General features: G+C 44.8%; 1 long non-coding RNA gene across 1 annotated transcript; it reads left to right on the forward strand.

Annotated features, from left to right (window-relative positions):
- Nucleotides 1–14,312, forward strand: LOC116591425. Its single transcript, XR_004286000.1, has 3 exons — nucleotides 1–1,499; nucleotides 9,995–10,162; nucleotides 13,692–14,312. It is a non-coding gene; the product is annotated as an uncharacterized LOC116591425 (long non-coding RNA).
- Nucleotides 14,313–27,252: the final 12,940 nt, after the last annotated feature.

The raw sequence follows: 27,252 nt of genomic DNA on the forward strand, positions 1-27,252 counted from the left end.
CCCACTGAGCCACCCAGGCGCCCCAGGAGTATTTTCTTGAAAACAAGTTCATCTTAAGTTTCCTTCCTCTTTGATGAATTTCTCTATCTCCACTACTCCAAACCTGAATGTGCATGAATGTATTTCTTCATATTGACTAATGTTGGGATTTTTCTCTCCAATCAGTTGGAATAAAGATTTAGACCTTGACTCCTATAGAGTTGATAATGGCTGTATAATAAATTACCATAAACTTAGCAGCTTCAAACAATACAAACTTAACTGTCTTACAGGAGGCTAGAAGCACCAGGTCAATTTCAGTAGACGAAAGGTGTCAGCAGGATTTGTTCCTTCTGGAGGCTCTCAAGGAGAATCTGTTCCCTATTCTGTCTTCTGGGGGCCCCTGCATTCCTTGGCTGGTGAGCAGCCCTTGCTTTTATCATTCCAAACACATAACTTCTGTTGTCACATGTAATCCTCCTTTGGTTTTCTTGCCTTCCTCTTACAGGGACCCTTGTGAGTATATTGAAGGCCCACCTGGATAATCCGGGATCATCTTCCCATCTCAAAATCCTTAATCACAGTCGCAGGTGGCCCTTGTCATATAACATAACATAGTCACAGGTTCTGGGGATTAGGATGTGGCTGGGGAGAGGGCCGTTATTCGAAAGACTCCAAAGACCTTCATCCCTTTCACACCTTTGACCACACCTTGAACCTTGTAATTATTCTCCAGTGTCCTATCCTCTGATACAGTCCTGCATCATTCTAGATCTCTTGGCCTCTAAATGCCACTGTTCCTGTCGTTTGCCCTTACGGAGGCCTTTGCCCCTTGACAACATTTGAAAAAAAAGTTACACTGCCTATTGATTTTATCCCTTTCTCAATGGTCCATCTTATCTCCAGTTCTTTGATGATAAACTAAGTTCCATTACCCCTGTCCTTCACACATGCCGGGCAAAGAGCTCCATATCTGAATAAAAGTGGAAGCAAATGTGTCAAGTGGTGAGATTCTGAAATCTGCAGGACTGGAAGTGGAAGATGGGGGAAATGGTGCTGCTGCTTTTAATTCCTATGTCCACTCTGATGTCATAAAGGGGTTCAGAGTTAGCAATGAGGTAAGAGGGTTTTTCAGAGATTGCTGTTCTTCTGCTGAGTCCCACCTCCACCAAAGGGGAGAAATAGGTGGATGGTGGGAATCCTTCATCTCCAGTCAAGAGGGAGGGCTTTCAATGGGACCGTCTCTAGAGCTTGTAATGCATCCTCTGCATTTGGAAAAGAATGGACTGGGGAATGACTTCGGGAAAATCCGAAGGTGGTTGCTTCGTTGGCAGGTTAGGGGAGAAGTGGCTAAACTGAATGGCTTGCATTACACAAACTTTTCAGAATGAAAGATATGTGGATGTCTGTGGTGGGCCAGACAGGAGGCACAGGAGGGAGAAAGCCAGTGGGATTGTCTTGGATTCTTTCCAGAAGGACCATCGGAAGGAGGAAAAGACGTCAGCAGACAAAAGCTAAAGGTACCATCAGCTGCCAATGCATTGAGGAAGAAGGAAGCAATAGAGCTCTCTTGCCCTCAAGGCAAGTACAAGTGCAAGATCTCCATGGCTAGGAATGCAGGATCAGGTTGATGGAGTCACACCAGAGAGCTCTGTCAGATTCCAGATCCGTGTTTGGAGGAGATCTGTGCGGACACATACTGAGTGGGCAAGAAATAATCTGTTCAGCCACCGGGGCTTACTTGTTGTCACAGCATGTTCTAGCTGTGAAGCATTGTCCCACATACAGCACAGCCAATTACCCCTGGTTGTGGGGAAATGAGATGCGATGTGGCTGATGTTAATTTTCCTCCCTCCCATGACAAACTACATCAGCCTCCTATAGCAAATACTTGCAAGGGGCTGGCACGTGCAATGAGGTGTGTTTGAGGCAGGGGAATCGGGTCCTTGCTGCCAGGAAACTGGTTTAGATCCTTTGAGCACCATCTCTCAGCCTATTGGTTTGTCTTCTAATTTCGATTCCTGTGTTAGGATTTTCTACAGATCTCCACAGGAAATAGCTTCTTGGTATTGGATCATATCAAAGTTAAGCCCATTCCTTCTTGGCTTTACTTCTCAGGTGTTTTTTGCTTGTTTGTTTGCTTGCTGGCTAAGAATAAAGGCACTTCCTATAAATACAGGTATGCTACAATATGTTTATGGCAGATGTATGACTTTTATTCATTCAAGTTTTTAAGTCTTTAGGAGATCTGGGTCTGGAACACAGCAGAGTCTTCACAGAGCTCAAGGGGCCACGTGGGGTTACAAATCATGGAAAGTTGTGTGGGAGGTCCACTGAGCCAAGTCAGGGATGGCTCAGGAGAACACAACATCTAAACTAAGGCCTGAAGTGGGAGATACAGGCAAAGAAGGGAATGTAGTAGGGTGGGGAGTGGCAGAGATACAGGAAATGGTGACAGATAATGTTAGGTGTGTTTCCATCTTCATCTAAATCTGTCCTGTTGTTGAGCGGGTACATGATAATGATGACAAGACAGTTCTGTCCCCAAAGTTTCACTCTTAAAGCATTTCTGAATGAGAACCAGCATATCCATCATGGCACTCATTTATGGAATGTGTGAATTAGGAATCAAGACTCAGTTTAGATATATCTTTGTCCTTTCAGGCTTCTATAACAAAATGCCTTGCACTGGGTGGCTTGAAAACAGAACTTCATTTCTTCCAGTTCTAGAGGTTGGAAGTTTGAGATCAGGGTGCCAGCATGGTGGAGTAAGGGCTGGCTTCCAGGTCACAGATTTCTCACTGTGCCTTCACGTGGTACAATTCAGGAGCAAGGGAACTCTCTTGGGCCTCTTTCACGAGAGCACCAATCCCATTCATGATGGCTCCTTCCTTATGACCTAGTTCCTCCCTACAGGTCCCACCACCTAATCCCATCATCTGGGGTAAGATTTCAACATACAAATTTTGGGAGGTCACATTCAGACCATAGCAAGCATAGTCTTTGCCCTGAAACTTTTCTGATCATATGTGGCCTGTCCACTTAAACAGCCACACCCAATATCCTTCTCCTTTGCCGCCTCCCATTAGAGGCTGAAAAGCCACATACTCACTTTTCCAGCTTCCCTTGCAGCGAAGGGTGGTGATATAGCTCAGATCTGGGCTGTGAACCCTAAGTTGAAGACTACAGAAGGGACTTCTTAGAAAGCAAAATCTCACTTGATTCAAAAGGAAAAAAGAAAAGGAATACATGAGCTCATCTAGCCCTTTTGCCTTTTCTCTTTAACCTGCCTTGAACACAGGCACAATGGTTGGAGATAGAGCAGTCATCTTATGGCATATAGGACAAACCAAAGAAATACCGGAAAAGAAACCCCCAAATCTTTGAAACTCTGACCTACCCCTGTAACTTCTCACCTCCAGACTCCTGAGTACGTTTTTTGAAACAACAACAACAAAACACCAACTCTGTTTAAACCACTATAGTGATTTACAGCAGAAATCAGTCTTAATTGTTACACAATGCTGGGCAGAACCTAGTAGTCCTCTGAGCTTCTGCACTACTTGTCATACAGTCTTTCTTTCCGTTATCCCCAAGTCTGACTTCTCCAATACCAAGAGCGCCTTGGGATCAGGGACTATCTTACCATTTGGATGAACCCAAAGCTATTACAGTGCCTGGCCTGTGATAGCTGCTTTGTACTATTTTGTTAAATGACTGAAGAACCGAATGAATGATGCGGCCGCGTGGAGAATGATGTGGGGAAGGAGACACACTAGTGGCAGTGAGGCCAGTGGAGAGGTGGCAGCGGTAAGAATCCAGGCAAGAGGCAGTGAGACCCTGAGCTAAAACAGGACAATGCAGATGAGAGAGACTAAAGTCAGGGCTAACCGAGGAGGCAGACAGGACAGGACCTGGTCAGGGGTTGTGGAAGACAGATGGGCATAGGAAGGCCTTGAAGATTGCTGAGAGCTCTTCAGTGCCTGGTGGGTTTGGGTGTCCACCGGTTCTGTGGTCCTGGGTTACTCAGACATGTGGGTGCTTTAGTCATCTCGTGTGAAAAATGCACACATGGGTTTGTTGTAGAAGGCAAAGACATAGCACGTGTAAACTGCTTTTAACAATGCCTGGCACATTGTAAGTGTGCCATACATGTTATCAGATGTCACTGTCATCATCTGTGGATACTGGGGGCGCAGAGCAAGAAAGCGGGAAAGGTGTTGAAGGAGAGGAGGCTGAGGGTGAGCAGGAAGGGGGCGTTCAGGAGGAGCAAGGAGGAGGACCTAAGTAACGAGCAGTGACTTTAAGATGTTCAGCAGCTTCTCAGGCTCAGCCGCTGGAGTGAAAGGCTTTATTTAAAGTGGGACTGTAAGTCACTTAATGAGCTCAAGAGGAATGGGATTAGGTGCAGCCTGCTTTTATTCAAGACTTGTGTCAACCGGTTATGCTGCTTTGATTATTGTTTTAAACATGTCCCAGAGGGCTTGGGGTAAGAAATGAAGAGTGCAGGATGCTCATTTTTAATGTGAAGAATTGTAAGCTATTCTGGGGCACAGTAGGAATCTCGGGAGGGTTGTGCCTAACAGATCTCTGAAACAATTAATGAAGCCTAAGCACAAGAATAACACAAGAGGCACCGTGTAAGGGCCATTAGCCTCGAGGCAGTGGAGGACCCTGTGTGATCATGTAGGGCAAAATGGCAGGGCTGCGATCACGCTCTCGCTGACGGGACCAGGGGCCTTTGATTAGGTTACAAGGGAACAATGACAAAAGTTCCACTTACTGCCTGCCTAAGAGGATCTAGGATTTTACACGTTCCTCTACTCCTCTTGATTTCCTTGCAAGAAGGAGATGTTATTATTATGCCCATTTTAAGAATGAGAAAACTGAGGACCAGAGAGATTGAAGAACTTTCTCAGGATACACTAACCAGGGAAAGGTAGAACCAGGGAGGGGTAGAACCAGGATTCAAAACAGGTCTGGCCAAGACTGACTGTTTCCTTTTCACTGTGGAGGAAGGCGGCATCGGGATAAAACCATTTCTGTAGTCCCTGCTTTCCCTCTTTCTTTCTCCCCAACTTGTCATCTCCTGAGACTGAAAAGAGACCTGGCAAGTCTTGACCTTGTCAGGGAGTGGAGACAGAAGTTAACCCTTGTTAACCTTATGCCTGGGTGACTCCTAGGGTGTCAAAAGTGCTCGGAAACAAACTGCTCTGCATCCTGACATCTGCTCATTCCAGGTGCTGGACCCATTTTTGGTAGCCAACTATAGGAGTTAATCCTCACCATCCCCAAATAGATCTCATGAGCCTATAACTGCTCTGAACCTCTGTGGGCTTCTATGTGTGCACATGTACTTCATGAGCTTGGCCAAAAACAAGTCTGATGTATGTATGTATGTTTGTTTGTTTGTTTGAATGAGAGAGAGCAGGGGAAGAGGGACAAGCATACTCCATGGTGAGCATGGAGCCCAACCTAGGGCTTGATCTTACAATCCTGAGATCAGGACCTGAGCCAAAAGCAAGAGTCAGTTGCTTAACTGACTGCTCCACGCAGGCGCCCCTGATTTAGTCTTAACGAGCTCCCTGTGTATTTTTCTGCCTCTCATGATCACTGACTTCTCTTTATCCACCAGGGTAGAAAGTCTTTGAGTAAGAGCATCTTTGCTGAACAAAGTCTGGCCTGAACACACTCTTCTGGTTGCGCTCAGGAACCTGGGTGCCTAGGGCGTGGACAGAGAAATTCGCAGGAGCTGAGGGAGCAGCGGGAAAGAGTGTCCTATGGGTTTGCGTGTCGCTCTAGGCTCGTGACCAAAGGTGAGGAACGGCAGAAAAGGACTCTTGTGAAATGCCAGCATTCTTCTTTAAAAGTAAAGTGTGTAACAGGTCACCAGCCAGGTCCCAAAGGGAGAAGTAACTGGAAGATGAGGATACTTAAACAAAAGAAAGTATATTTTAGTACTTTCTAGCTGCACGCTTTTCAGTTTCAAGGAAGAAATGCCTCTGAGGAGGTCCAGAAACCATGAATGGATTTCTAAGGAAGTAGAAACCCCTCCCCCAAGATGCCATTACCAATAGCGGCAGCAGCGACAACCATAAAATTTGCACGGGCCTTCACTCACCCCAGGCATAATGCACAGGCCAGTACAGATCGGACTCACTGAGCCCTTCCCGCAGCTCTCCGACACCTGCCGTCTCAGCCCCATTCCGTGCAACCAGCAATGCAGGCACAGCACAGAAGGCACCGGCTGGAAATCACAAAGAGATGCGTGGCAGCACCAGGCTTCACAGGAGGGTTTGACTCTAAACTCTTAGCATGTTCTCCTTTCCCAGTTTTGGGGAACAGGCTCTGAAGCAATGTCAGCATGAGGCCATTTGGTGCCTATTTCACAGGGCTGTGGTCAGGATATGGAGACTACATGTATGAGAGCATTTGGAGGACCGTGCAATGCCAGCCAAGTAGAAAGCCCGATTATTGTGATCATTGGTCACTTAATTTTCCAACTCTGTCAATGGATTCTTAGTGCACATCACATATGCAATCACTAGGGGGAGGCAACAGACAATGCATATAAGCTGTATGTAGTCTTGGAAGGAAAGTGTATTTTTCCTGTAAATGATGCTCAGGGGTTTAAAATAGAAAAGCAAAGGTTTGTATTAGGGACTGGCAGGCATTCTCATAAAGGTTTGATGTTGTGTTTTTGTTGAGGTGTCTCCACAAAGGCATCCTAGACTCTCTGAATGCTTTTGAATAGTGGGCGTTGCCCCCCAAAATGAATGGATGATATTAAAGGGAGAGGAATTGACTCTTTTTCTTTGTTCTCTGACTTCTTACCTTCTGTCTCCTTTGTGATCTTTTTTGTTTTTGTTGAGGTTCAACTTCTCCTTCTTTCTCTCCACTTCATTTCACCATAGTAAGGTACATTCTTGATCCTTCCCATCCCAATAATAGTGTTCTCCTGAGCTGGCCTCTTTGACTATTGTATGTAGATCATTTGATGGCTACTTCTATGTCATTGTCATCTGCATTTTTCTCTTAGATGTGTTCCCTTTCCCTTCTTCTAGAGTTCTTCAACACCCCCTCTGCTAGGTGGAAAAAAGTATTGGGCTAAGAGTTCAAGCCCGGTGAATACCCCTCACTCGCTGGTTGACCTTGAGACATAGTGGAATCCCACTGAGCCTTTGATTCAGGGATAGTTATCATTTCCGTTTGCCATCCAGGTAAAGCACTATTTATTGTGTAACCCATATTAATCTGGCTCTTGTCTCTGCACAGTTATCCAAACAGTCCCCTTTCTCTCCTACTCTGAAGTGTTTCTGGGGGTCGATCCTTGGTACTCCTGAAGAAGCCCGCCTGTGGTGTCAATCCTGTTTGACTGGATGATCCCTCAGCCACCGTCGATTTTTCCTCGGCTTCCCTGGAACCACAGCTGCATGGGGCTCTGCTGCTCAAGGGAAGAGTGGCTCTCTTACCTTTGTGTTACCACCTGTTAGAAGGGGCCCAAAGCAGGATTGTTAAATCTTTCATGGAGAGTTGCCTCTCTCTCACATTCAGGGCTGGCTGGAGGTGGGTTCATCTAATAGTTCCCACTCTCTTATCTTGCGAACTTCGATGTCCTTTAACAACCAAGGACCAATCAGTTGTGCTGAACTTCCCGTGCCCTTAGGATGATTCCTACCTTTTTCCACCCCTCTGAAAACAGGTTATATGCCGGCCATAACAGAATTTTGGAACCTATTGGAGGACAAATCTTGAGTTCTTCCCACAAGACTATGACCCAAGCACATAGACTATTGTTAGACCAGTTCCTATGGCCATAGAGCATGTCTGGACCCCGTAGTGGACGGTGGGAAGCTCTAGTTGAAGATAAGATCTCTGTTTTAGTTGAAACCATAAGTCTCCTCTTGTCTAGTCCTTCATGGTTCTTTTTCCTCTTTCCACATTTCCCTTAATCTTTTTCTTGCATTTTATTTTTTAAAATTATTTTTATTATTATTTTTTAAGATTTTATTTATTTATTTGACAGAGAGAGAGCACAAGCAGGGAGAGTGGCAGGCAGAGGCAGAGGGAGACAGAGAAACAGGATCTCCACTGAGCAGGGAACCCTGATGTGGGACTCGATCCCAGGATCCTGGGATCATGACCTGAGCTGAAGGTAGACGCTTAACCCACAGAGCCACCCAGCACCCCATTTTTCTTTCATTTTAAATACTAATTCTTAAGGGTTCAAAGAAATACTGAAGGGGAAATGTCAAAAGGACACATAATTTATTTAAAGGGGTTCCCCTAACCAAATTTGGGATGACTTGAGTATCAAAATTAATAATGACAGTAGTGGATAGTAATATATTACATTAACAAAAGACTCTACCAGTCTTTATTTGTACTAAATAAAAGAGAGAGGGGTGAAAGAAAAGCCTTTCTTTGTAGAAGAATGCCAGTTAATAAATCCAGAGGAATGGCAGAGTTACAAAGCCATCATTTTTCAACCACCATCATAATAATTAACTTAGGTAAGAGTTACTAATGGATTCCAAAGCCACTGGGTAAAGGAAATTCTCACAGTCTCAAAGGATCATCCCTATGTCACTTACTAATTACATAAGGAAAAAGGTACTTTTATGATGGAGATATTTGGCAGACACCACCTAAACGAAGTAATCAAACAACATCACCAATAGTGGACAAATCAACCTCCTGGCCTCTGGTGTGACACATGAAGATACAGTATCATCCCCATGGGATTCTTGCCAAAAATGTTGAGCTTGAATCCGCTCAAGAAGAAAGAGTCAAGTAACCAAATGAGGGAACTATACCAGAGTAAAGGAAATTAACAAGACATTTTAACCAAATGCAATGTATGGAGGCGTCTGTGTGGTGCAGACATTTAAGCACCTGACTCCTGCTTTTTGGCTCTGGTCATGATCTCAGGGTCTTGAGATGGAGCCCCATGTCAGACTCCACATTTAGCCTGGGGTCTGCCTGAGAATCTTTCTCTTTCTCCCTCTGTTCCTTACCTCACACGTGGATGCTCTTTCCCTTTCTCTAAAAGTAAATAAATCTTAAAAAAAAAAAAAATGCAGGGGACACCTAGATGGCTCAGTTAAGTGTCTGCCTTCAACTTAGGTCATCATGATCCCAGAGTCCTGGAATGGAGTCCCCTGTTGGGTTCCTTACACAGATGGGAGTCTGCTTCTCCCTCTGCCTGTCACTCCCTTGCTTGTGCTCTCTCTCTCTAACAAACAAATCAAATCTTAAAAAATAAAAATAAAATGCAATATGTGACCCTTGATTAGATCTTGAATACTAGAGAAAAATCAGACTTTAAAGGACAGCATTAGGATAATTGAGGAAATTTGAATATGGCTTATAATGATATATCAATATTAGAAATTGTATAATAGTAGAAAAGTTAAAATTAAATCAGAAATAAAGTGAAATAAAATAACCTTCATCATGGGGGCATTTGGGTGGCTTAGTTGGTTGGGCATCCAACTCTTGGATTCAGTGCAAGTCATGATCTCAGGGTTGTGAGAGAGCCACCCCTACCCATGTCAGGCTCCATGTTTAGCCCAGAGTCTGCTTGAGATTCTCTCTCCCTCCCTCTATTCCTCTCCCCACTTGTGCTCTCTCTCCCTCTCTCAAATAAATAAATAAATCTTTTAAAAAAATCATTATTTATGCATTTGTGTCTCAGAAAGATAACACCTATTTTTTTTTAAAGATTTTTATTTATTAATTTGACAGAGAGAGATTACAAGTAGGCAGAGAGAGAGAGGAGGAAGCAGGCTCCCTGCTGAGCAGAGAGCCCGATGCAGGACTTGATCCCAGGACCCTGAGATCATGACCCGAGCCGAAGGCAGCTGCCCAACCCACTGAGCCACCCAGGCGCCCCACCTATTTTTTTTTTTAAAGTCTCCAAATTTTATAGGCTGGTAAATATTCCTGTGATCTTTACTTGCTCCTTTTCCTATCTTCTGTCTCAATTTTCTCTGCTTTATTTTTTGGTGACAAGGAATCTCACAAAGAAGAGGGAAAATCATCAAGTAATGGCAGCTTGAAGGGCAACTTGTGTTATTAGCTCGTGTTTCCCTTCAAGACAATTGCAGGAGAGTCACAGCTTTTGACGGCAGAGGCTATTCCTGTTTCTGTTGAACAAGTGCTTCTACAGCACTGATTTGGGGTAAGACATTTTTACCTCCTTTGGGTTCCAAAAAAACTGCTTATTTTAAAAAACCAGCATTTCCTTTCTTTGCTCTTTCAGGCTCAGTACCCAAGGCAGACACCTGGAACAAGGGAGGCTCTAAAAATGGGTCCTAGCGATCACATAGTTCCTTGGGCTCTACGGTGCTCAGTGAAACCTGTAGTTCCTTGCCTAGAGGATAAATGCTGTTGCTATTTAAAAATCACCATTATTGTTGTTATTATTACCATTATTATTATTTGAGTTCCAAAAGTCAAAAAAACTTGTTGGAGGATAAGGTTGACTGCATAAACAATAGGATTGGGAAAAAATGAGTAAGCAAGGACAGTCTTTCTTGACAACTGCAAACTTTTTATTGGCTTTGGAGAAATGTCCTTGGTTTTGTTTTTTGAGTTAGTAGATAAATTGAATTTGATATTAGGAGTATTTCAGGGGAAGGATCAAACCATTAGAGCCCAGCAGCAGAAGAGAGATGTTGATAGAAATCCCAGATAAGTCTAGGTGGCACCAGAGCGTGACCTGTGTTCCCCGTCCTTCAAGACCAGAGGTGGAGAAGTCACAGGTGATGGGGGAATTGCCAGGGGGCCCTGAGGCAGCCTGGTGGGGTCCTGGCATCCCTCTTAGTTCAGTGTGAATATCCAAAGGTCCTATGCCCCTCAAAGGGCAAGAAGGGGCTGAAAGAGGTCCAGACTGATGAAGACAGGGTAGGCACTGACATTGATTTAACTTTGACAAGATGAAGTTTGCTGCCTTCAGCAAAATGGGGGCTCAGATACAGAAAATGTTTTCTATAAAATTAATGTTATACTCTGACAGTCTTAGTCAAGGCCATGAAAATTGAATGACTACATTTATTTTGTTGGGTTTGGCTGGGGCCTGAACAGATAAGCAGGCATTGTTCTGGTGTTACCAACAGTGGACTGCATCTGGATTTTCTTTGCCTGTTTTGTTCTGGATTAAAAGGTTTCCCAGGACTGTGAGGCCAGACCCTTTATTTTAGCCCAGTTCTCCTAGTCCATCTGGGATTCCTGACACAGAAGGGCTCTGAGTGGTTTGCGGTGGACTTCTTCCACATTTCCAGAGCTCCCTCCCTATTCTCAGTCTGTGCCCCGTGGCCTGAGTTGATGGATAGGACTGTAAAGATCCTGGGGGCACAGGGACCCAAAGGTGCTCACAGCTGAAGACCATCTGCAGTCCTGAAGAAGCAGGAGGTTCTCTTCCATCCCGCACAGCAGGAGCATTTGCTGCAGTCTTTCTTTCAGCAGTGCAAATAACTTCCCTGGCTGCTGGGGGTGGTCGGATGTGAGCCTTGGGCAGAGGAGTTGAAGGGAGCATGGAGCACTGTGGGAGAGGGGAAGCTTGCAGCACCTGGGGGTGGGGAGAAGGGGCAGCGTGGAGCACAGGGGTGAGGCGTAGGGAGGCAGTGGGGGCATAGCCTGCTCCCAGGCTGCCGGCTCCCAGCCTCCTCTCCCCCCCACCTTGTGTTGCTCTCTCAGCAGCTCGAATGGCGGTGTTGGGAGGCTGCGGCTCAGAAAAGCCACTAGCTCTGAGCTGTTGGGCCTTTTGGTAGTTGCGAAGGAATCACAAAGGTGAGTGAGACTTTTGGGGACCCAGGGAAGTTATGTGGAAATCTGCAGCTTTAGTAACCTAGTGGAAACTGCAATTCTGTTTGTGTTCTGAAGTCTGGGGTTTTACATCTGGAGGAATGAACTATCCTGTCCATTACCCAAGAGACTCACTGTTGTAGGCAACAGAATGCACTGTTTGGGCAGGAGAAAATAGGGTGCCTCCTACCTCCTCACAAGAGTGTTGGCCAGCACTAAATGGCTCAAGGATGGTCACGGGGCTGGGGGGGGAGCTGGCTTGTGAGGGTTGCAGCTGTCTGAGGGGGGGTCTGTCTGTTTTTAAGGACTTCCTCCAGCTCCACTTCCTCAGCACTCTGCTACCCCCCAGCACTCTGCTGCTGACAGCTGGACCCTACCTCCCTGCCCTCACCTTTTAATGAGGGAGCGACCATTTTGCTGTCAGCCACCGACCCCAGAAAGGGCACTGGCTGCAGGACACAGACCGGCTGCCGGTTTCTTTACCTGGAGCAGCGGGGATGGGATGAAGCGGGGTAAAGAGAACAGCACATGGGAAAGGAGGTAAAAGATGCAGCTCATTGTAAAGGACAGTCACACGGCAATGCAAACACAATAAAGTTGGAAGTCAGGAGGAATAAAGAAGTGTGTAAATGAGGAGGTCAAACGCAGTCACATTGACTTCCCAATTTTTTGGCAGTTAGGACCAAAACCATGAAGCATAATAACACACAAGAGATTTTTATTTATGAATAGTATTTCTTGACTTTTAGGCGCTCTCTAGTTATTTATTTATTTATTTATTTATTTTTACAGAGAGAGAGAGAGAGAGGGATCACAAGTAGGCAGAGAGGCAGGCAGAGAGAGAGGGGGAAGCAGGCTCCCCGCTGAGCAGAGAGCCCGATGTGGGGCTCGATCCCAGGACCCTGAGATCATGACCTGAGCCGAAGGCAGAGGCTTTAACCCACTGAGCCACCCAGCTGCCCCTTAGGTGCTGTTTAGACACTTGCCAGAGAATGTCTCATTTCATCCTTACTGCAGGTCTATGAAGAGGTTCTAATTTTTTTTTTAAAGATGTTACTGGGGTGCCTGAGTGGCTCTATTGCTATGCTGCCTGCCTCAATATAGGGAAGAGGGCACGCATACTTCTTTCTGACTTCTTGATACGCATCATCAGACCAAGAACTAGAGAGGAGTCCTACAATAGCCCAATGGGCCAAAACGGATTTAATTTGGCCAACGTTATGTTTGCGGCTGGAAAGTGGAAAGCCTGTCTGAGAGAGCAGGTGCAAAAAAGCTTTGGAAGTCTTCCATTCCTGAAGGTCACTTCGACAGGCAGAGGGGTAGGAGCTCCTTGCCTTACTTTAGGCTGCTGAAGAGTCTCACTGTGAGAAACCTTGTGGTCACCAGAGGCACGTATCTCAGATTCCTTTCTGTAGGCTCTCCCACAACCTCCAGATTTTGCCAGTTGCCGAGATGGGTTCAGAATCAACGACAGCTATGTTGAAAATCAGGAGCAAAGAGTGATTTCCTTTAACTACATTATCAGGTCATTTTATCTGATGCATCTCAGGGCTCCCTTTTTCTCTTGGTTTCTCCTGCCTCGTCAACACAGCTGCTTCCTCTGTCTCAGCTGTGATGGTGGGCATGGACCCCGGCAAGGATCTGGTGCGGTTCTGATGCCCAGAGTCTGTCTCCTTCCAGTACTTCTGGATGTAAATGAGCACCATGCCATGGGGGTGGGGGCGGGTGGCGGGGAGGTCCCAGCTTTCTCAGGAGTAAGGGCCATTCAGTGCAACTCAGAAAGGCAGGGGAATTAAATAGGCTACATTTTAGCCAGTGAGACTAGATGAGTAAATTCCCTCTCCATTCCTCCCTTTGATGGACAGCCTGTGGTACAGTTTTTTTCTTTTTTTTTCTCTTTACAGCCTGAATGGAGACAGCATGTGTGGCCAAGTAGGTATACCCACTGGTATCTCTCTTTAAGACTTGTCAGGAAGCAGTGGACAGCACAGTAAGACATGAGCTCGCATTCACTTCCCATCCTTCTCTAACTCACCTTCCTTTCCCTTCACTTTATTGCCCTGGCATTGAACTTCCCAACTAAAGTATTAGCCTTTAATCCTTGCCTAAAGAATCTAGGCTAAGAGTAGTCAAACATAGGCTTTGGAGGTCAAATTGAAGTACCCTCTGAATTTATCATCTAGGCCACTGTCCTATGCCATTCATTCTAAGAGACTCTGTCCATGGACCAGAAGCAGAACCCGGCAGCTATGTGGGAGATGTGGGCTCTGGTCAGGGAGACTAGTCTCCAGTGTCTCTATGGCAAGTTTGGGATGGGGAATACAGAATCAGAGGACAAAGACCTCTCCCACCATCTTTTGTTTCCTTGCTGTTTGCCTGGACCTGCCTTGATAAGGCTGCATCTTCTCTCTTTTGTCTATGCACTGGTAGGTAGGCGTACAGCCTTTAAATCTCTTGTACTTAAATGATCTAAATTCCTCTGATGGAGCTTGATATCGTTCCTTCCTAATAAACAAAATGATGGCTCAGCCCGCAAAGACTGCAAATCTCTGCTGTGAATAAATGATATTAGCAAGTTACTATTATAACTTTCCATTCTAATCACTTGGAATGAATTCCTTTGCTCTGGTGTGACTGCCAGATTCCTGTGGGACTCTTCACAGATGAATTCTAGACAACTGAGCATCTTGTTGGCAAACAAAGAAATAAGAACTGGAACTTTTTCCCCTACAGGGACAAAGAAAATGCTGACAGAAGTCCTGGTGTCTTCTGACAATGCCACCTCCTTTAGCCAGTCGCTGGGTTGTCTGATGGCCCTGGCTGTAGAGGAATCTCACTGTGAGAAACCATGTGGTCACTAGAGACACATAGTTCAGATCCCTTTTTATTGGCTGTCACACAACAATGACATAACCTAAGATTTCATGAGCTGATGAATCTCTAAAAATCCAATTTAGGTCTTTAGGGCTTATAAAATGTCCCCAAATTCTTCTGTAGATATCATAATGAAAATACCAGATCAAAGCGACCACAGAGCAAAGCTGCTAAGCCTCCAAGCCAAGCTAATGATGAGGGGTCACCTTAGTAGTGTTAGTATGAAAGAAGCTGCCTTATTGGAGAAGAGAAAGAATTAGTTCATGACTTCAGAGTTCCTTAGGTTGGGTCAGATTGCAGATAAGATGGAGGAAGGTCTTTGAGGGGCTGGGAAAGCCACCCAGCAGTGCATAATGCAGAGATTTGTCTTTTTCCACCTCAAAATCCTCGGCCCAGATGCACAGAGGTACACTGAGGTCTGTGCCCCTCACAATGAGACTGGAGTTTCTCCTAGACTTGGTGCTTAGAGGAGAAGTCATTTAAAGTGATCCTCTCTGAGCTTTTAAAGAAGTTCCGTTTGGGAGTCTTGGGGCTCTGGCCTCAGAAGCAGGAGTTATCTTGGCCTGCTCTGAAAGGAGCTTGCCAGTGGGTGTGTCTGTTGCGGGGACAACCAGGATGAAAGCGGTCTGATGCATGTGGAGTCAAAGACTTTTTGCCATAGGCTGTTTTGGGATCATAGACCTGTACACAGATCATTTCCCTGCATTTTCTTGGTCATATCTTTGGTGCCAGAGTGTCTGACTGCTGTTTTGTCTGGAGATGCATCCAGAATTGACTAGGGATGATTCAGCCTGGGGTCTAGTTTCCCTTGCTCTGTAGACTCAGCAGGACTGTCAGCTGATAGGCCATCACAGACACAGCCTCTTGAACACAGACACAGCCTCTACTCAAGTTCTTTGGTCTCTCAGCTTCCTTCCGTCTGTACGAAGATTTTGTTTTTGTTTTTGTTTTTTTTTTCATTTATTTGACAGAGATCACAAGTAGGCAGAGAGGCAGGCAGAGAGAGAAGAGGAAGCAGGCTCCCCGCTGAGCAGAGAGCCCCATGCGGGGCTCAATCCCAAGACCCTGGGATCATGACCAGAGCCGAAAGCAGAGGCTTTGACCCACTGAGCCACCCAGGTGCCCCTGTGCGAAGATTTTAATAGCTGGGTTGAACCATTTCTATAAAGATGGGTAAATTTCTGTGAAACTAGGTGACAAGATAGCATTTCCACGGTGGCATCATTCTATTTTACTACTTGTTTTGTTCATATCTCCTATTCTTCCTCCTCATGTCTTTTCTTTCCTTCTTTCCTTCCTTCCTCCCTTCCTTCTTTTCTTTTTTTGTTAATCAAATAGGGGCCCCATTAGGCTGTTGAGGCACTCAGGGTTGCTGGTTCCTTCCAGAGTACTGAGGGGTAACTAACATTCACCAATGAGAAAGGAAAATACCTTATTCTGAAAACCCAGAGCACTGCTACACACATAGCTGCTTCTCTTTGGAGGGTGGGGTGGGGGAAGATTCTGGCATTCTCTTTAGTTGTCTTAACACTGAGGGGTTCAATGACAGAGAAGACACTAAAAGGGAAAGGTCACCTGATTTAGGTCAAACTTGTCCTCCCTCCCACTCCCAGTTCTTGGGGGGGGGGCAGGGAGTAGCAATGATATCGCTACTTACCATCACCCTTGGCACTGGGTCCCCTTAACTGTTAGACCCTGGGGACAGTCCAAGGCCTTGACTTCCAAACTCCTCATTTCGGGGGAGGGGTTTCAGATAAAGAAGTCAAAGCTGTAAGATGTCCTGGCAGCTGCCCCCAGCCAGCAGGGGGCAAGACAGGGGGCTACAGGGGGCGGGTTGGCATGGGAGAGGGGTCAGCTTGGTCAGGCTTCCTGGAGTCTCCCAAACTACACAAAAAGGGTCCCACTTCCCACAGGTCCCCAAAAGGCAATGGTTAAGTATGGGGTGGGTGGGGGAGGCACCAAGTAAGTGTCGAGACACACCCCCCACCCTGCTCAGCTGCTGGGCCTAGCACAATGCTGGGCATACAGAAGATGCTCAATAAATGTGTACTGAATTAATGAATAATTGTAACAAAGTGGGTGTGAGGGACAAAGGATGGGGCCTGGGGGCCTCTTGGCCTAGCCTGTTTCATTCAGAAAATAGTAGTTCAAAAACTGTAAAAATCCTTTCCCTCCCTCTCTCTAATTCATGGTCCTAGGAAAGAGTTGAAAGAGTGTCTCTACTCCAACACTTTCCTTTTCTTTTCCCCTAGAAATCTATGTACACATATGCATATTTATATGGCACCACAAAGGGGTCCTACTTATGCCCCTGCACCAGGAACTGGGGGAGCCAAGACCCAAGGCCTTGGGGTGGTCAAGGTAAATATGAGGGGTCAGGGCTTGAGTGATGTGGAGGAGCAGCCTTCAGCTGCTGATAAGCCTAGAGAAGTTGGACTCTGAGGGCCTGAATCCAGACCCCTGCTTCCTTCACAAGTGGTAACAGATCTTCTCCCCTCCCTGCCCTCCTAGGTAGAGATTGGTGGCAGTTGTATCAGTCCCAAGGGAGGAGGTGGGAGACTGGTTCCTCCCCTACCACCCTAGAATGCCACAACATGGAGACCCTTCAAGGCAAGGGCTGAGGGGTTTGCGGCCCTGGGAAAACTGGGCAGGGAAGAGAGCTCTATGGAAGGCACTGGAGTCAACTGTTCCCAGACTGTGGGCCCAAGGAATGGGGCAGGGGGAAACCTGCTCCCTCACCCAAACGGAACCGGAAAGGGCCACGGTGCTCAGTCTGGCAGCAGAAACACATAGAAGCAAAGATACAGAGAACTGGGGCGTGGCACTCAGCCCCACCAGTTGCCCAAGAAGAAGGAGGTTCTAAGGCACTGACAAGAGGAGCCAGGGGCTCATCGCCCTCAGTGAAGCCTGTTGCCTTCTGAGCAGCCTGGCCAGGCTGGTGGGGCCAGCCCACTTCCCCGTGATGCTGAGGAGGCGGTGGTCACTGGGCTTTCTTAAGGATAAGTCCGCGTGTGAGGGGCGTGGGCCCCAGTGTGAGGGCAGGTCTCGGCTGCCCTGCTGAGGCTCATGAGCACTGGGTACGGTCATCCGCGCGGCTGGGCTGCTCAGGTAGGGTGTGACTTCGTGGAGCTCTGGGTCGCTCACGTTGTCAAACCAGCAGGCCACCCGTCAGGTCGGGAGCTGTCCGGAGGGAGGATGTGGCAGGCGGGCGAGTTCTCCAGGATGAGCACCCACCGCAGGTCTCGGGCCAGCCAGTGCAAGGCACGTCACTCGCGAAGGAGACGCTCCGGGAAAGCCCAGCACTTGTCCAGCAGGTCCGTTCCTGAGTCTGCAAGCTTGGTGAGCCTGGCAGTGAATGCGCATGCGCCCGAGCAGCTCACCCATTGGCTGCAGGATCTCAGGCACCTGAGGCCGCCTCGACACGTGGATCAGTTGCTGGCTCTGGGGTTGCCGCTGGGTTGCTGAAGTCGGCCTTGTGCCGGGGGCTCGTCCAGGGCGACCGCTGCACAGATCTTCCACGTCCTGGGCCTCTGCGCCAAGGAGCAGGTACTGGACTGGGGTCTTGAGGGCAGCGCCGTTGTCCTCCACCAGCAGGGGCATTGCTCTGTGGGTGGAAGAGCAGAAAAGCCAGGGGAGGATGGCCTGGCTCCGGGGCTTCTGAGAAGTGGCTGACTCTCGGTCACCTTTGCCCTATAAAGGGCCCGCACCTCCTCCTTGCTGATCCGAGTAATGGGGGCAGAGCTGCCTAGGGCGCTGGTGCGGTCAGTTTCGGCTGGACTCCGGCGCGGGCACCCGCTTCCCCTCGTTCTGGGCTCAGGTCAGAATTGGGGCGTTGAGGAGGGAGGGAAGGTTCTCCAAGACCTTCTGAGGGAAGGGGGCCAGATGTTAGGGAGGAGGGGGGTGGTAGAGGCATGGAGGAAACACTGTTACCACGGGGATTGTACCTCCTGGGACACAGGTGCAAGTGGAAACCTCCGTAGCTGCTTCTCTGTGATGGGGCACACTGGATACTGATTTTTTTCTGATAATCTGGGCATCTCCTCGAACAGCGGTTTCTGTACTTTTTAAAGAAGCAGACCGTTTTTCAAGTGGAAAACTGTAGCCCCACCATATGAAACATATAAAACATAGGCCTTGGTTGTGGAGGTGGGATAGATGCTTCACCCTCTTGACCTTCTCTTCCCCCTCCTGTCTTGGCAACAGTCTGTGAGCCATTCTGTGAAAGCCTGGCACTTTGTGGAATAGTGAAAAACTACTATTCTAGCAGGAAGTGTGAGCTGATGTATTTGGTATTTATTGGCAAGATCGTGATACGTATCATCAGTTTGACAAAAGCAATTTTAGATCTTGGTGATACAGGTGCTATAGCTCCTATCCAAGGCCATTAGAGAATTAGTTTCTGCCTTGAGGAAAGTAACAACTTAAGTCCTAAAATGGGCACGTAGTTACATGTATGTTGTTGGTGCCGAGTTCCCATTTCCAACATGGCCACCATGACCTAGCCCAGAAAACCCCAAAGGTGTGAGAAAGACCACATGTTGTTTTGAGAGCTATTTCTCTGCTCAGCATTTAAGCAGAAGAGTGCCTTCCATCATTTCTGAATTAAGGCACCTAGACAGAAAGTCAGAGGGCTTCCTTTTGGGTTATCTTGGCTCTCTGTTGGTTCAGTGACACTGGTCTGTTTCATTTGACTTGAAAGTTATTGATAACAAATTGATAACTTTGGAGACTGTTACATAATTGTTTTAGGGTATATGAATTTGGATTGATTCTGCCTTGCCCATAAATTTTCATTGCTCATATATTTCTGATCCCGGTTACTAGAGCATACAATGGACCATTCACCAACTGCTGGGGCTGAGCCTTTTTTAACAGGCACAGTTGAGGAGGTGGGGACAGCAAGTAGAAGTGTGTGATATGAGGCTTGTTGACTGAGGAGGCCTTATATGTGACACTAATCTACCCTGGCAAACTGGTGTTACCCATTGCAGTTTCCACTTAGCAATAGTGCTCATACACTGTGATCACAGAAATTCTTAGTTGCAGCCCACTTTGTCACCTGGAAAAAAAAGGGAACAAAGGCTTGAAAATAGATTATAGGGTTAGTCTGATAAATCATATCCCATTAATTTCCAGATATTTCTGAGAAATCAGGAAGGGGAACCTAGTAAGTTCTATTAGCTCATGACTAAGTGATTATTAATCTGTTATGCATTTTAAAAAACAATTACATTTAATGTTGTCTTCATCTGGAGAGAGATTTGTTTTGTTTGACAGAACATGACATCTTGGGGTTAGTATAGACAACTTGGTCCCTTAAAATTTCATAGATAGGGAATTATAAAATTTTCTTTAGTTGACCATTAAAATAGTAGGTACTAAATTCTGTCTCCAATTTTTTTGGTCCCATAGCACAGAAGTAGTAACTTTCAGACTAATGGAGCTTGCCTGTTCCATTCATGGGGTCTCCCCCTTCTCCCTGGAGATAAGCATGAGTTCCCCGTGTCCTCTGCCTCTATTTTATGACACTTCCCTAAAACGCTTTGTTGCATAAACCCTCTTCCTTGGCTTGTAAAAAGGCAGTGGTGCAATGAGGTTCAATATTCAGAATCCGGCACATGTATTTTGTGTTAAGGGGCTGACAGATTCGAGATGATGAATTTCATATTTCATTTATGATGGGGATATTGTTGACTAGCACAAGAAGAGCATTAATTTGAGTTTTCTTCAGTTGGTGATGATGAATTGCCATTCAGTCATTTAGTAATTATCAGTTGATCACCTTCTCTATGCTCCAATCTGCCCCTTTTCTTCTGCTCTTTCTTTACATGTTCAGGAACTTATCTGTTTGTTAATTGTCTCATGCTGGGGAGATGCTGAGTATAAATATGGAGTGTAAACAGGGTAAAACAGTATGTCTGAATGATCCTGCAGTTCTTAGCACATCCTTTGAACTTGTAGAGGAATTGCATCAGCCCCCATTCCCTTTTTTGGTAAGCAGGATTTCAGAAATAATGACTCTGTAGTGAAGAAGCTAAGAACATAGGCTTCAGAAAAAGATTGTCTGGGCTTGACTCCTGATCTCCCACTTACTATTTAGGATATCTTAAAGATACTTCCCTAAAACCTCATGGTGCAAAATGGGGTAACATTATTACCTACCTCATAGTGTTAGTGGGAAGAGTAAATGAGAAAATCCTCTAGAAGTTCTCAGAATAGGACCTGGCACAGGGTAAATTCTTAGTAAATGTTAGCCATTATTACAGTTATAATTGTAATCATTTTTTTATTTCTTTACTTTTTTTTAGTTATTATGTGAAATATGGTTGTGAAGCATAGTCATGGTGTATGAATAATGAAAATAATCTTTTGATTTTACTTCATCCTTGTCTAAAAGTTTGCTGCCAAAGATGCTATCCTGGAGTGCAGCATATTGTCTCCTCTGACCCCCCACGCACAAAAAGCAGGGAATAGCCGTGAGATAATAAGATTGTTTTGGAAGTCAGGAGACACGAAGTTGGATATTAACACTTTCTTAACTGTAGAACAGCTTGGCTCAGTTCTGCCATCTCCTTCTGGTCACCTTTCCCCATGTACAAAACTGAACTGTTAGGAATCATGATAAGTAACAATGAAAGCCTTGAGATATGTATAGATGTTGTGGTTTAATTCAGATTTTAAAAAGAATTTTGCATACAATGTGCAAATGAGCAAAAGCACCCATCTGTGTGAACTCAGTGAGCTCGCTGGAAGTCTTTTAATATAGTAAAAAACAAACAAAAGCATATCATTTTCTGAGCCCCAAGTGTGTGCTCATTCTTTATGGTTATTATCTTATTTACTCTTTACAGCAACTTCATGAGAAATTGTATTATTCCCATTTTTCAGATAAGGAATCTGAGCCTCCAAGAGTTTAAGTGATGTATTCAAGGTCACTTGGTTAATGAGAAACAGGGAGTCAAAGCTAGACCTGCCTTAACCATTGCCCTCTGTGGTACTCATCAGTGCTCTTTACTTAAAGGCCAGAATGTAAATTGTTGATGCAAGATTCTCCTTCTGAAAGGGCGATTGGCTTTTCTGTCCACCTGTGTCCTTGAGTTACTCTGATGAGCAGAATGTCCTGGCAGCCTCAGATGGACATGTGGTTTGAGCATGAAATAAACCTTCATGGTTTTGAGTCATTAAGATTTTGGGGTTCTTCGTTACTGCAGCATAACCTGTCATATCTTGACTATACTAATACATCCTCCAATAAGATGATGAACACTGATAGCTAAATTATCTCTCTAATTTTCCTGTTTGTCAAGTGGAGAGAGTAGGCTGATTCATCTTTGAGAGAAATGATGATTAAATATTTTTCAGTGCCAATGAAATAGGTCATAGGTTGAAAGGGTATCTTAACATAATTTTTTTTTCTGCCATTTTTTTTTCCTGCTTTCTATTTCTTTCATTCCTTGTCCTGGGCCTCCTTTTAGTCTCTGTGCAGCCTGCTGTATGCCTGCTGCCTCATATCACTCAAATACTTTTTTGAAATAGGAAGGAAAATTCAGAATCCATGAGAGCAAAATGTTGAATTCCAAATTTTCTTCCCTTTGTTGACAATTTGGTTAAAAAGGTGATGCTTAAGGAGTTTACCTTTACTTTTCACGAAACAAAACAATCATAGTTCTTTTTGCCCCCATTTCTCTGGGTACTGCATCTGTGTGGCTTGAGGAGGAATCTTGGCTGGGACGCTTTTGCAGGGAGATTGAATTTCTGGTTGAGCCCATCACTCCCTGTCACCAAATTATCATCAATAAATATTTATTGGCCAGCAACCCCCGGTGGAGCCCTGGGTATTAGGCCTCTGTGAGTCCCAGCTGATCATTATAAATTCAATGAATGTGGTTGTAAATTGGCTAAGATCACTCAATGGAAGTGATTACAAGTGCTCTCGTCCATGTGGGCTCACTCCATTGGAAGATGTTTCAGGTCTGCTTCTGCTTCCTTCCAAGAAAATATGAGAAGCAATTTGCTTCAGACTCCTTTAGTTTCTTGCCCAAATATTAAACAAGAATAAGGCAGGTTGGGAGAGGCATCACTGGAATGTATTGTTCTAAATGACTTGAAGGATTGCAGGGTCGCTTTTTGAGCTAATGTGAATTGGCAGGCAAAATGCTTTCCACGGAGAAGAATTATGTGCTCAGGGTCACCTGGTTTTTTTTATCCGAGTTAGACAGAGAAGTCACAAGGAGATAGAAATGAAATGACCCATTATCAAAGAATCAATGAAAAAGCTACACTCGTGCAATGTTTCTGGATCAATATACAAGTTACCTTTCAGAGAGATGAATTATTCTTGAGTAGTTCAGAGCAGAACAAAGCTCACTTCCAGCCAGACTCCCCAAATGCATTATGTGTGAAAGCAGTGAAAGAAAGCATTAACCTACCAGAGACAAGAAAGGGGCATGCTCTCCAGGCAGGAGTTTTCCTAAACAGTGCCCAGTGAGGGTATTCTTGGGAATATGGTTCGGCAAACATTGCTCCAGGGGCACAAGCTGCTGCAGGTTAAGGCGGTAGTGTAGATGAAGGTCTGAGGAAAGGGCCCATTCCTACCCTAAACACAGGAGGATAAACTGGTAAAGATGTTTTCAAAGAGCAGTTTTCCAGCTTCTATCAGAATTTAAATTTCTCTCCTCTTTGACCTAGCAATCCAATTCTTAGAGTTTACTCTATAAATAAGTTACAAATGGATAAGGAGGTTTCTTTTTTGTGATGGCAAACACATAACACAGTTCGAAAATGTCCATCAAAAAGGGAATGATTAAGTCAATTATAATTTATCAATACTGTTGAATATTATCAGCCCTTAAAATATGAGGTAAATATATATGTTTTAATGTATGACCTTGGGGAAGTTATGAAACCTCTTACTGCTTGAGGCATCTCGTTTGTAAAATGGGTATAGTATTTAATAAATATTATTTGAGTGACAGACTGAATGACTATGTGTGTGTAAGTATGTTGTACATGTACAATTTTTAATTTTGTTAAAAGATTTTTTTGTTTGTCAGAGAGAGCAAGCAAGTTCCCACACAAGCAGGGGGAGCGGCAGGCAGAGGGAGAGGGAGAAGCAGGTTCCCCTTTGAGCAGGAGCCTGTTGCGGGACTTGATCCCAGGACCCTGGGATCATGACTTAAGTGGAAGGCAGGCACTTAACTGACTGAGCCACCCAGTCATTCCCAATTTTTTAATTTTGGAAGGACTAAACTCTATAAAAGTAAATGAGAAACCCAGTAGATAGAGCTAGGTTTAGGATCACTAGATCCTCATCTGGGAGTCAGGGGTGGGAGATCGTGAGACAAAGGACGAAGAAAAGTAGTCTTTATTGAAAACACACAGCATGCTAGGCTATCTGCTATATGCTTTATATAATCATATTATTTAGTTTTCAAAACCATTGTTAGTAGGTACCAAATTTTCGTCTTACAGATGAGAACAGTAAGACTCACAAAAAACTTACCTGAGGTCATATAGTTGTGAGTGGCAGAACTAGGTTTCTAACTTAGGTCTAATGTCAAAGCCGTGCTTCCCATCAGCTCCTTTCATGCCGAGATCATAGCTTACCCCAGAATATTTGATGTTTCCTGTAAGGTTTGACTCCATAATGCTTATTACATTTAATAAAATACTTGTTTAAAAAAATTGAGTATGCTGACATAGATCACCCTTGCTTTTTATTCTTTAATATGTAGGAATAGTTTTTTAAGATACTTTCTTTAATGTGTAAGTTTTTCTGTAATTATCTTATCTCACCTTTATCAGTCACCATAGGCTAAGTTGTGCTGCAGTAATAAATAATTCCAGCAATCTCTGAGGACTACTGTTTTGTTACATGTACTTCATGGACTGACTGCCACTCTGCTGCAAGTCTTCATTTCTGGATGTAGGTTGCAGAAGAAGCCCTTTGCTGGGACATAGTAAGTGTCGTGGGAGAGGAGATGAGGGATGGAGGAATCACGCGGTAGTCCATAAAGCTTCTGCACGGGAGCAGTGCATGTGGCCTCCACTCACATCGCACTGGCCAGCGTGAGTCCGATGGCCAGACATGAACCAAGTGGGGTGGGAAGAGAATCATCTTCCCATGGGGAGCGTCTGTGTTGGGAGACCAACTGAGGAGTCACAGGTAAGAGGAGTAGCAGACTTGGTGAAGAGTAATGCAATATACCTAAGCACCCTAGGCAAGATAAAATTCAAGCCCCTTAAAACAGACATGGGTTTCTACTTCTGTTTAGCTTACATATATAGGATGGAAATTTTACTCATCTAATTCTTGTGTGTGTGTGGTTTTTTTTTTTTTTTCAGTAGAAAGTAAATTTAATTTAATTTTACTTTTATGGACGTCAGCGTAATCAAAATCAGCAGTTCTCAAAATATGTTGAGCTGTTCTCAAAATACGGTGGCCCCTGAGATGCTGCTCAGGGGTCTGTGCGGACAAAACTGTCTAAATAGTAATACCAAGTTGTTACCTCCGTTCTCACTCTCGTTCTCTCACGGGTGTGCACTGGGGCTTTCCAGATGCTGCATGACATGTAATATTGGAACAGACTGAATGCAGGAGCAGATACGAGAATCCAGCTAACTACTCTGAAACCAGGCATTAAAGAGATTAAGAAAAATTGTGAAACAATACCACTCTTCTCACAAATGTTTTTGTTTTGGAAAATACAGTTGTGCTTTATAAAAATGTTATAATAGATTTTCTCATAATAAGATTAGCAAATACATATTTAAAACTTTTCCCTTTAGTTTCTAATATAGCAAATGTCATTACTCACAGCACATCTAAGCAATAGCCCTTTGGGGGTACTTAATAACTTTGATCAGAATGTAAAGGAGTTCAGAGGACAAAATGTTTGAGAACTTCTGTCCTAAAATGATGTGACAGGGCCTGCCTGTCCCAATGAGAGTATTAGTGGAGAGATCATTAAACACAGCTCAAGTTTCCTTAGCTATACTGGAGATAGTGTGGAGCTCAGTGGATTCCTATAAATACTGTTATTTTTCATAATCATTACCAGTGTTCCATATCTTGTACCTCCTGAAGGGGAGAGATGATTAGTTTGTTAAAGAAGATTGGTTGCATGAATTATTTCCAGCCTTGCAGAAGTTCACAGCTTGATGTTACACCAGTAATGAATAAGAAAAATGGCAGTACATAACCCTGAAAAGAAATATGCAGCTTTCTAATAAGAGGCGCTAGTAATTTAACGTTGTCTTGGAACTTTATCTTCATGTCTCACTAGCTTCAATGCAGAAGAACTGAAAGTAAACCACACATTTACACTGATGAGTAGTAATAATGACGACTACTTTGTGGAGAGCCTTTATTCAGGTTCTGTAATGTTTCTCATGTACAAACTAATTAAGCTCACTTTCACATTTGTAACCAAACTCAGCAAGTTTTTTTTTTTTTTTAAATCTTCCTGTTTTTGCCTTTGCACTCTGCCAGTGCCCTTCTCCCCAGAGAGGTATCTCCCAATAAAAGGATAGAATCTTTTATATCCTTTGCAGAATTCTTACCAAATCACCTTGTTCTGAAAGCTAGTTCTGAAAGGATAGCTCTGAAGGAGGGTCTGGACATGCACACTTGTGTGTGTGTGTGTGTGTGTGTGTGTGTGTGTGCGCAGGCGTGCCTGTGCATGTGTGTGCTTTGGTATTTCAGGCCAGGAAGAACTTTGCCAGTAGTGCTGTTTACCAAGCAGTGAAAGGTATATAACGTGCTGCATTTCATCTTCTGCCTTGGCTTCCTGGAAGCTCAGTCCTCACATGATTTTTACTTTGGGTGGTTTCTAATTCTTTTTTATTGCCAGAAACTTGCACTCTGGAAGCAGCCCCAAGATGTAATATTAATAAATGAACAACAACAATAAGCCAGTGAGATGGAGAAGTGCTTTTGAATATAGGTAGAATCACTAACTGTTGCATCTGAAAGGCTATCTAGGACAGGAATTCCTTCTTGAGGACCATGAATCTGCCGCTGTTACCTGAAATGCCCTCCGTCAGGGTTCCTCCTTTCAGGTAAGCTATTTGAAAGGATATCTTGAAAGCTGCTAAGTTACAGTGAAACCATGCTGTTGGGAAGAGTCATACCTCAGCCTGTTGGTCCTTACTGAGGCCGTGACAAAGCTGTCTTTATCTGCTTGGTAAGACTGAGAGCAGAGTCCTGACGAGATGGGGTAGGAGCTTGGAATTCCTGTAAAGGACTGGCAGATCATGTGGGGCTCTCAGGCATCCCGAGAAACACGAAGTGTTGGGGCTTATAGACTGGGGAAAGGTTGGGCTAACAGCATGGAAAGGGAATGAGTATCACTGTTCACCATTTCACTGTTGTACTGGTTAAGAGGCTATGGCAGGTTTGGACAGAGGGGGAGAGACTGAAGGAAGCCTTGGTCATGTAAGAGTCTAGTTGTCATTCTGCTGGTTCCACAGAGGGGTCTGGTACAGCAATGGTTGACACTTATAAAACTCATCTTTTTCCTCTTGTCTAGCTGCATTTAACCACCAGGATATTGCTAGACAATAGTAGAGACATGGATAACTTTCGTCCTT

The sequence above is a fragment of the Mustela erminea genome, chromosome 5 (assembly GCF_009829155.1).
Source record: "Mustela erminea isolate mMusErm1 chromosome 5, mMusErm1.Pri, whole genome shotgun sequence".
In the NCBI taxonomy this organism is placed as follows: domain Eukaryota; kingdom Metazoa; phylum Chordata; class Mammalia; order Carnivora; family Mustelidae; genus Mustela; species Mustela erminea.